Source organism: Podarcis filfolensis (assembly GCF_964270895.1).
Source record: "Podarcis filfolensis genome assembly, chromosome: 17".
NCBI classification, from domain to species: Eukaryota; Metazoa; Chordata; class Lepidosauria; order Squamata; family Lacertidae; genus Podarcis; species Podarcis filfolensis.
The window spans coordinates 33017896-33027845 of NC_139621.1; the positions used below are offsets into that span (position 1 = coordinate 33017896).

A 9950-nucleotide genomic window follows, 5' to 3' on the forward strand; every position below is an offset into this window, starting at 1 on the left:
GCACAGGGTCAGTGTCTCACATGTCTAGCAGGACATAGCACTCATGCTTCAGGCTTAAGGGTCCAGTGAAATATAGTTTGGATGCAGCCTATGAGACGTGGTCTCCATCTGGGCCTTCTCAATACGATGGACAGATCAAAGCCTTCAAAATGAGACAATGTAATTTGCATGCTGCACATGACCAGCAAGATAGTGACACAAATTAGATGGGCTATATTAGCATTTTACTCTCTCTTTTTTCCAATTTCTGTCCACTACTGTGTTTCTCCAGTAGTTCAGACACTGGTGACTTCAAAATTGGGATCACAGCAGTGGGGCATCCCTTGGGCTTGATCCAGAAGCTGCAGAATTCTGCAGTGCGGTTGCTGAGGGAAACCCTGTCAGCATCTAACACCTCTGCAAATTCTTATGTTCTCAGGATGCTTTCTTTTGCTGGATGCATTTAAACAGAGGCTGGATGACCACCTGTTAGGGATGCTGGTGTTGCATCTTGTATAGTACACCCTGGATTAAACTGGGTTTGATCTGGATCACCTCCAAGATGCAGGCAGCATCCGTTTCAGGCACGACTGATATGTGTGCAACCACGCAAACAGGCATCGCGCCGAACCAAGAAGTGTAACAAAAATGTCAAGGAAAGGTGTGGGGCGCTTACAGGCTTTTTCAACTGTGTTTCAAATATTAATTACCGTATTTTTCGCTCTATAAGACGCACCAGACCACAAGACGCACCTAGTTTTTGGAGGAGGAAAACAAGAAAAAAAAATATTCTGAATCTCAGAAGCCAGAATAGCAAGAGGGATCACTGCGCAGTGAAAGCAGCAATCCCTCTTGCTGTTCTGGCTTCTGGGATAGCTGTGCAGCCTGCATTCGCTCTATAAGACACACACACATTTCCCCTTACTTTTTAGGAGGGAAAAAGTGAGTCTTATAGAGCAAAAAATACGGTACTTCACTTAAACACACGGCACTTTGGAACGTAAATTGGGAGTTGCCTATACCTTATGAATCTATACACATAACTAGTGCCTTTGGTTATTCCCACACCACCCCGGCCAACTTTCCTCTTCACATTTCAGAAACATGAATGGGGGGGGGGGCGGGGAGTTGAAATTCTCCCAGGGAGACATAGTCCTATTTCTGAACATTCACTCAAACTTTAATTGCATGTCTGTATGTTTAAAGCAGCAGCGACATTCCAGAGTCCCTGGACAGGACAGAGAACTACCCCCTTCCTACTCTCCAGGGGACACTTCCCTGTCCATGCACTTGTGTTTTGGTTTCTGGGTCAGATGAGGACAAACATTTGCAAACGCTGCCATGTGTCTTGCGGCTGTAGAGGCGGGTGAGAACTATCAGGACCCCGTGCTGCTCTGGGAGTGACCAATGTAACTTTTTCCATGGACTTCTTGGCAGCACTGCAAGGCTCCTTCCTTGCAGATTATGTAAACTAAGAGAAGGAAGGAGAGGAGTCTATATACACTGTGAAATGGCAGCTAGGAAGCTTCCTTGTACTGTTTTCTTTTGTAAACAGTGCACGATCTTTGCCCTTTTGCATTCACGGCATTTTCACTTTCCACGTAATTTAAATAAGAGTCGCTTGCTTGTGTGCTTTGCTCCTTATAAGCAAACGACAGTGGGAAATCAAGAGACTTTCTTTTTAAATGTGTTATCATTTCTTCCAAGACAACAATGGCCACTTACACCACAAAGAACTCATAACCCACCTACTTTCAGCAGCCAGAAACACCATAGCCAGACACTGGAGAGACCTGTCAGGAGTAAGCATGGACCAATGGTACCAAATAGTATGGGAAACAGCCCTACTAGAAAAATTAACCAATAAACTGAAACTGACACGGGGACAAACAGAAGAAGACGCCTTCACCCCCGTATGGCTCCCCTTTATTGCGTACACAGCCCAACAAGACAATGACAATAATCCACCAACAGCATACAAATCAATATGGCTAACCTGATCCAAAACACCCACCCACCCCACTCACACATGAAAACAAGATCACCACAGCCCACCACAAACAAACAACCATAGTAGGCCACCCCCAACCTCTCTCACCACCAAAGGAACACAAGTGAACAGCAGAGAACCTGCACGAGTAATGCTGACACCAAACCCTAAGTACATTAAGAAAAATAGAAACATCGCCCCCCGACCCCCCCCAATCTTCCCCCCTCCACCCCTTTTCTTCCTAATGTCTCAACAAATGAAACTGATTTGTAAAAATGTTACATGGAAAAAATACGAGAGACATTACACATACTTCTGTAAATCAAGAAAATATTTAATTAAAAAAAAATGGGGAAAAATGTGTTATCGCTTTGTAAAGCTCCATGCCAGTTTGACAGTTTTGTACAGTATCTGCCAACAACGAGGCGGCATTGCCAACTGTGAAGGCAGAGTGGAGGAATCGTGGCCAGTAGCTATCCAATGCCCTCTCCTCCACGAATTTGTGTACTCTTTTAGGTTGGTAACCATTACTACCTCCTTTTTTGCCAATTAATTTTTATTAGTTTTTATTAGTTTTTTTTATTATTATTCAAAATTATAACAAAACATATTATCCAAAAACATATCATCCTTGTTCCCTCCCCATTTTTCCTACCTCCCCCCCTCCCACACAAAACCCACCCACCCCCCAACTTCCCTCAGTTCCAGTCTTTGGTTTCTCTGAGACTGCTGTTTTCTGCATGTTACAAAGTTGTATAGATCCTCAAACTATTTAGCTGATTATTATCAATAAAAAGTTTGTGAATGTTTATTCAAAACCTGCCAAGGAGTCCAGTTCGCTTTGTTGTGTCTTCAGATACTTTGTAAAGGGTTCCCATTCATCCTTAAAGTCACAGTTATCCTTGTCCCGTAGCTTATATGTCAGTTTTGCCAGTTCTGCATAGTCCGTCAATTTTTCTTGCCATGATTCTTTAGTTGGGGTTTCTTCAGTCTTCCATCCTTGTGCTACCAGAACTCTCGCGGCCATTGTCACATACATGATGTTTTTCAACTTTTTTGGCAGGTCTTTCCCTACAATCCCCAACAGTTTTTATTAGTTTTTTTATTAGTTTTCCAAATTTAACACAAATTAACAACAAATTAATTCAAATTTAACACAAATTTAAAAGCTGACTTTACACCCGTCTTTCAAGCTGCTTATTTTCCCTCCATCCTTTGCTGTTCACAGTAAAATACTTTTTCTTGATTTCTAATACTTTCCCATCCATTACTATTTCCATTGACTGTGCTTAGACATTTACTGTATTTGAAGGAGATAGCAACGATTATGGGAGCCTACTCCCACATCTCCACAATGGTTTTATGCAGTCCTTTTCATCTAGAAAAGGTTGTGAAGTTGTTGAGCTTTCAGAAGAGAAGCAAAGCACCAAAAATGCGCTGGTTTTATGTCACACCATGCTCTGTACAATAGCAATCTTGCCCCCCCCCCCAAAAAAAACCTGATTTCCTGAACAAGAAACAGTTAGGAACTATTTTTAACAACAGAACAAACAAGCCTTCAGATTTCAAAAGTATTTCTGGCTGCTCCATTTTTATCTATCAGATTTGCCTACCTTAAATAATTGTGTCACTGTTGCTTAACTTTGCAAGGGGAAAAATCTACAGTCTTGCACCATGATCTGCAAAAATAGAATGAGAGTAACTGTTATGGGAATGCAAATCAATTCTGGCCTTGAAACAGAGGCTGCCTTGGACAATGGTTTTGTTGCATCTGCCAATCTGAAAGCAAGCAAACCTAGACACTGAACTTTCTAAGTTGCCAGAACACCTGTAATCAAAGTTGCATCTGCACCTGCCTCACACCTTTCCCAGGTCTTCTCCCAATTCTCCTTGCTTCATGACCATAGCTGTCAACGTTTCCCTTTTTTTAAGGGAAATTCCCTTATTCCGAATAGGATTCCTCGCAATAAAAGTGAAAAGTTGACAGCTATGTTCATGATCCACCATTTACTGACAGAAGATTGGGAAGCTATTGATCATGAATTGTTAAAAAACAAAAACACCACCCTACATAGCAAGCTCCACAGCATGTTTCCCCCATAAGGCCACCTTGTCTGTTACCTTTGCAGGGAGAATTGCTCCTCCAGTAGTGTCTGGAATGCAGGCAGACCAGATCCACAGAGAGTCTTCTCACACCAGTGACTGGGAACGCTAGGAGGGGAAGCAGCCACCTGATCCAGCCGACCTAGACACACAACCAGTGATACACCAAGTGAGCATCTTCTGAGCAAGAGCACATTGCCAGGAAGGTGGTGCTTGAAATGGTCCTTTGGTGCAATGGTGGAGTTAAGAATCAAGCTCAGTCACTGAAGTCACCACCCTCCCATGCTAATACTTTGGCTTAAGAAAAAGAGAGCCAATTGTTATTTGGGCAGTGTGGGATAGAGAGGGATAGAGAGACAGGTAGGGATAGAGAGAAATAGAGAGAGTTAGCAGTTGCATTGGAAGTAAGCATGGACACCGCAGGGATTTGAACCCCGTCCTGGCAACCAGGAGCGCCAACCACCAGTGTCTTTTGCTTTTTTTTTTGAGCAATGCAACAAGGGGAAAAGCAAAACCTGAGAGAACATTCTGTGAATGTTCTCTCAGGAAAAAGAAAACCTTAAGAGGTTAAGAAGAGCTCTTTGGGGAGACCTGTGAAGAGACCAGCAGAAAAGAAAAGGAGGAAAAGGAGAGACCAATACAAAAGACATTGTTTTGAAAACAGACAACTGAGTGGTGCAATGTGAACTTACCTAAAGCAGCACAGTCCAAATGCAGGTGACTCTCACTTCAGATACACTGAACTCTGCGAAGCCTGAAGGAAAAGAGAGCTGGAAGAAAAGAGGACGTCTTCTCCTACCTGCAGGTGAGCCTCATTGTGGTGACACAGAATAGGGCCTCCTCTGACAATTCTGTCACTGCAACCTGAAAGAATCTTAGCACAATGAGTTGCAGACGGAACAGAAAATGAGATTTATTTTTATTTATTTTTTTAAAGCTTTCTTACCACCATGACTTCCGGGACTCTGCTGGAAGAGCTGGCTTCATTTGAGTGTTGCAGGATCTTTGGAGAGTACTGTGAAGACACCAGCAGAAAAGAAAATGGGAAAAAGGAGAGACCAATAGAAAAAACATTGTCTTGAAAAAAGACAACTGAGTGGTGGAATGTGAACTTACCTAAAGCAGCACAGTCCAAGTGTAGGCGACTCTCACTTCAGGTACACTGAACTCTGAAAAGCTTGAAGGAAAGAAGAGCTGGAAGAAAAGAAGAAGTCTTCTCCTACCTGCAGGTGAGCCTCATTGTGGTGACACGGAATAGGGCCTCTTCCGACATCTCAATCACTGCAACCTGAAAGAGTCTTAGCACAATGAGTTGCAGACGGAACACAATAGAAATTTCCTCCCTAGCCAAGCAAGGGATACTCACCTAAATGTCCTCCAGTCACAGAATATCATTTTGACCGCCATTTTATTTGAAGCTGGAGGAGCCATTAATCTAGAGGGGCAGAAGAGAGAGATCTAGAATCACTAGTTTGTCCCCAATAACCTTCCACCAATCCTACAGAAATGTGATGACACAGAATAGGGCCTCTTCTGACAACTCTGTCACCGCAACCTGAAAGAGTCATAGCAGGTTGGGCCAAGAAAGTAGGGGGTGAGTCATTTTGCGAGTATATAATGTGTTTCGATGTGCTAATGCTGCAGAAAACCTGGACAACTTTCAATATAGTCCTGGAGGGTTACTTTACCCATGAAATTAAGGCCACTAAACTGTATGAGAAAGAATATTGCAGGATACATGCCTTTTCTACCTTATATTCCCGCCCCCCCCCCCAGCAGCTTCATCCTCAAAATGCCTTCTTTGCTTTTCCACACTGGAATCGACATGTCACCCCATAGATTCCAATTAGGTAAAATATTCTGATCTGTGACAAGTGCGTTTCGCTGCTGCTTCTGCTGCTGCTACCTGCGGCACTTGCTATCCACCAAAATCTTGGCACACTCATTCTAAGGGAGGGTTACAGATGCTAGATGCCACTCTCAGGGCTAGATGAAAAACAAAGAACTTATAGTATTTAAAAAAAAAAAACCAGCCAGATGGGCGAGGTATAAATAATAAATTATTATAATATTGTTATTATAACCCCAGGAAGGTGGTAGACACAAGGACTTTCCAGACTTTCTAGCAAGAGACAAGAAGTCAGTATGCTCCCAAAATCCCTCCCTTCTCATCTCTCCTATTTCTGGCTTCAGTAAAAAACTTATTATCAAAGTATTACTAAGAACATTGCAGAGGGCTTTCAGTTATTGTGTTACCAGCTACACTTCATCAGCCTGGATCCACCAACATTTCTTGCTTCTAAGTCTTTCCTGTGCTAAAGTCTTCCCAATCTTGGCTTTTCTAGCTTCAGCAATGAAAACCTCACACTTTTCCTAACATCAGATGGCTTCTCTAGTTGCCTTTTAAAAGAAAAACTTTCCATTTCCGCTACCTATTTTTCACTGTGCTTCAAGCAAACTTCATACCCATCTGTGTGCTTTCATGTGCTCCTTTTTACATCCAAAGACTAGTTAGTTTGAAAAGTAAGCAAAACTTGATTTATCCCCTTCATATTCCTTCATTTTCTCTTGGCTTCTCTAGTTGTCATGTGGTGTTTTTTGTTTTGGTGATTATCCTTAAAATCTTCATCTTGGTATTTTTCTGAATTTTTAAGTTTAGATTTTGCTTGGCCGAGCTTTCTTTTGGGGACTTTCTCGAAGTCCATCTTTTGTCTGCAATTGACTGTCCCTCTGTAGAGTAAAATCCCTTTGTTTACTTAAAAAAATTAACCTAAAGTTTCAGTTGTGTTTACAAACCTGTTTCCTCTTCCCCAGCCGGGTCTCTCTCCTAATCCCTCTGCCCCTTAACTCCTTCAGCTTTGACCAGTGAGAGGGCCAACACCAGTAGCATAGCCAGGGACAGGCTCACTCACTGGAATGTGGCTCGTTCCCTCCACCACCTGTCATAATGACACATAAAAAAGTCCCTTGCAGCATTAATACAACCCCAGAGTTGGTCACGACTGGACCTAATGGTCAGGGGTCCCTTTACCTTTACCTTTACCCTATACCTTTACAGGACATTCAAACATATTATTTCCCTCAATTGATTCTGGACACTGCAGTTTGTGAAGGGTTTCTGGGGTCAGTTTCAGGGTCCATTCCATAACCTACGAGTTATGTAGCCTTTTGTCCTCAGGTAGGGAAGTCAAAGCATCAGCTGATGCATGAATGAGCATATGATCTCCTTCTTTGTACAGGTGCCCATTCATCCCCACTGCCCAGCAGAAGCAAATTTCCCTTTGCAATGGTGTGTTGATGGTGGTTGGAGCATGCTGGGCTTGGAAGGGGGAGGGTGGAAAAGATGTCCTTCCTGGGAGGCATCTGTGCTCTGGCCACCAAAAGGTCATCTCAGGGGAGGGAAGGAAGCCCACCAGCACCTGATTCTTAGCAGCTTGTTGGAAGGTTTATGACGTTCCTTTATTGCTCCCATTTCCTTGAGGTGTATTGAAAGCTACAAAACACCAAAGGCCAAGGAAATGAACAACTTGGAATACGGAGGCAAGTGTTCATCCCCAACCAAGCCTCAACAGTGTCTTAAATTTAATGGGATGGATTTTGTCTTTGAGGCAACAAAGCTTGAGCTACCTTCAGCATCTTTTCAACCATAAAATAAAAACCATTGCAATGGGGATGTTGTGGTGTCATGTAAGTGAATTTATGGCACCATCTTTTGTATGACTAGATTGCTGTTAAGTGTTGGCTGCTTGTTTTTAGACCTGGTTCTAGAATTAGACCTGGTTCTAAAATGGGTGGCTGCTAGCTCTGGAATCTGTGAGCCAGCTGGTAGGGTCCTGTTCATGTTCTTGACCATTGGGCCTCTCTAAAAGTAAATCCCATTGGTGAAGTGTGCCTCTAATTTTAATTCAGAAAACGTTAGATGCCTCAGGTGTCAATACCCTGCAAAAACACAATGCCCACTCACCCCTTCCCAACAGGTGGGCGGAGTTTGCGGCCTCGGGCTGAGCCACCTGGCCAGGTGGCACCCACCAGGTAACTGTGGGCTTGGCCCACCCCCACATGGCAGACCAATGGGCTGCCAGTGGGGGTGTGGCCTGGGAATACCTTTAGGGGCCGATCCCCGGGCAAGACTCACTCGTCTTTCTTCTCTTCTAGGATCAGGCCAAAGGGAGTTTAGATAGATAGATTGATTTATTGCGGCCATTGGCCCATATCAGAAACAATACATCAAAATTTATCCATAAACAATACAATTTAAACAGTTCCAAAATTAAAACACCCATATAAAACCAATTTTACTTCAGTTAAGTAAACACTATACACAATAAGCTCCCTCTATGTAAACTGCAATTCAAATCCATCAGATTTTGGGGGGTATGCGTCTTAGTTCTGGCACTTATTGATGGTACTTAAGTTTAGCTAAGCTGTCAGAGTCATACAGAGATCCATTTCTCCTCTTTTGAAATAAAACATTAATCAGGTATCTAGCGACTGCAAGGGATCTACTTGTATCTTCGTCGTTTAATAAGTATATTATTTGGGCTTCCTGAGGTCTATCAGCTATTCTCGATAAATATGGGGCCAGAAACTTGGACCGTGAAGCCGAATGTAATGGACAACAGAAGATTATATGGTATAACGATTCTATAGATCCACTTTTACAGTCACAGAGGAGTGAGATCTGTCCTTTGGAGAGTCTGTTACCCAACACGTTTGATGGGAAAACATTGAATCTAGCCTTTATAAAGGCATACCTGTGCGTCACCACAGATAAGGTAGTTAAATAAGATGGAAGTTTCGTAGGTGGTGTTAAGCCAAGGTTTATCGGCGAACAGGTGCCACCACCTGTCGCAATATTAAATTGTAAATCCATCTCCTCTAATTTGTGAGTTATAATTCTCTTGGCAGAAATTAAATCCAATTTTAATAGTTCAGATGGAGATAGTCCTAGGGACACAAGTTTCCCATGTAGTATTTTTGCCCAGGGGCTAGGGAAGTCATCTCTCCAGAGACACTGTATCAAGAGGAGATTTGGAAGTTTATGCCATAATGCCAACCAGTAACAAAGGATGCATTTCCATAATGTGGTTTCTAGAGATGTAACATTTAGTTCCAGACGTATAGCAGTATTGCTTACACACCTGGGTAATTTTAGCAACCTTCTTAGAAGCTGGTTTTGGATTACCTCCAAATGGGTTAGATTAACAAAGGGCCCCCATATTGGGATTGCATATGCTATTGTTGCAATCACCTTTGCCTTGAAAACTTTTAACATTGATGGAATATGGAAAGCCCCATCTGAAAAGAAAAAACGCAGTAGCGCAAAGGAAAGGGCTTTTGCTCTGTTTAATACATATGCAAGATGGACCTTCCAGCCCATGTTGTGTTGGAGAAGGACTCCCAAGTACTGAAATTTAAAGACTTGGTCAATAGCTTTTCCGTCTATTCTCCAATTATAGGTTTTTCGACTCTTGGAGAAAATTAGGACTTTGGACTTAGCATGGTTAATTGTAAGAAAATTTGATTTGCAGTAAACATCGAAAATTTTTAATGCCCTCCTAAGGCCGACTCTTGAGAAGGAAAGGATCACTGCGTCGTCTGCGTAGAGTAGAAGGGGGCAACGATATTGGGCAAGCCGGGGGGCATGGATCGTTTCTTGAGAATCTATCAGAGGCACCCTCATATCACTTATAAATAGATTAAAAAGGGTCGGAGCAAGGATACATCCTTGACGAACACCTCTATTGATAGTTACTGAATTTGAGAGGTCGCCGGCCGGAGTGATTCTCACCCTGGCGGCCGATCCGTCGTGCAATTTAGTTATTAGCCACAAAAGTCTTTTGTCTATTCCCCATCGGGCTAATTTTCCCCAAAGTAA

At 42.8% G+C, this 9950-nt stretch overlaps 1 long non-coding RNA gene across 1 annotated transcript; it reads right to left on the reverse strand.

Moving 5' to 3' along the window:
* Positions 1-3452: 3452 nt before the first annotated feature.
* Positions 3453-6988, reverse strand: LOC310753030. Its single transcript, XR_014543085.1, has 4 exons — positions 6869-6988; positions 5296-5507; positions 4091-5087; positions 3453-3648 (listed from the first exon to the last, which is right to left on the reverse strand). It is a non-coding gene; the product is annotated as an uncharacterized lncRNA (long non-coding RNA).
* Positions 6989-9950: the final 2962 nt, after the last annotated feature.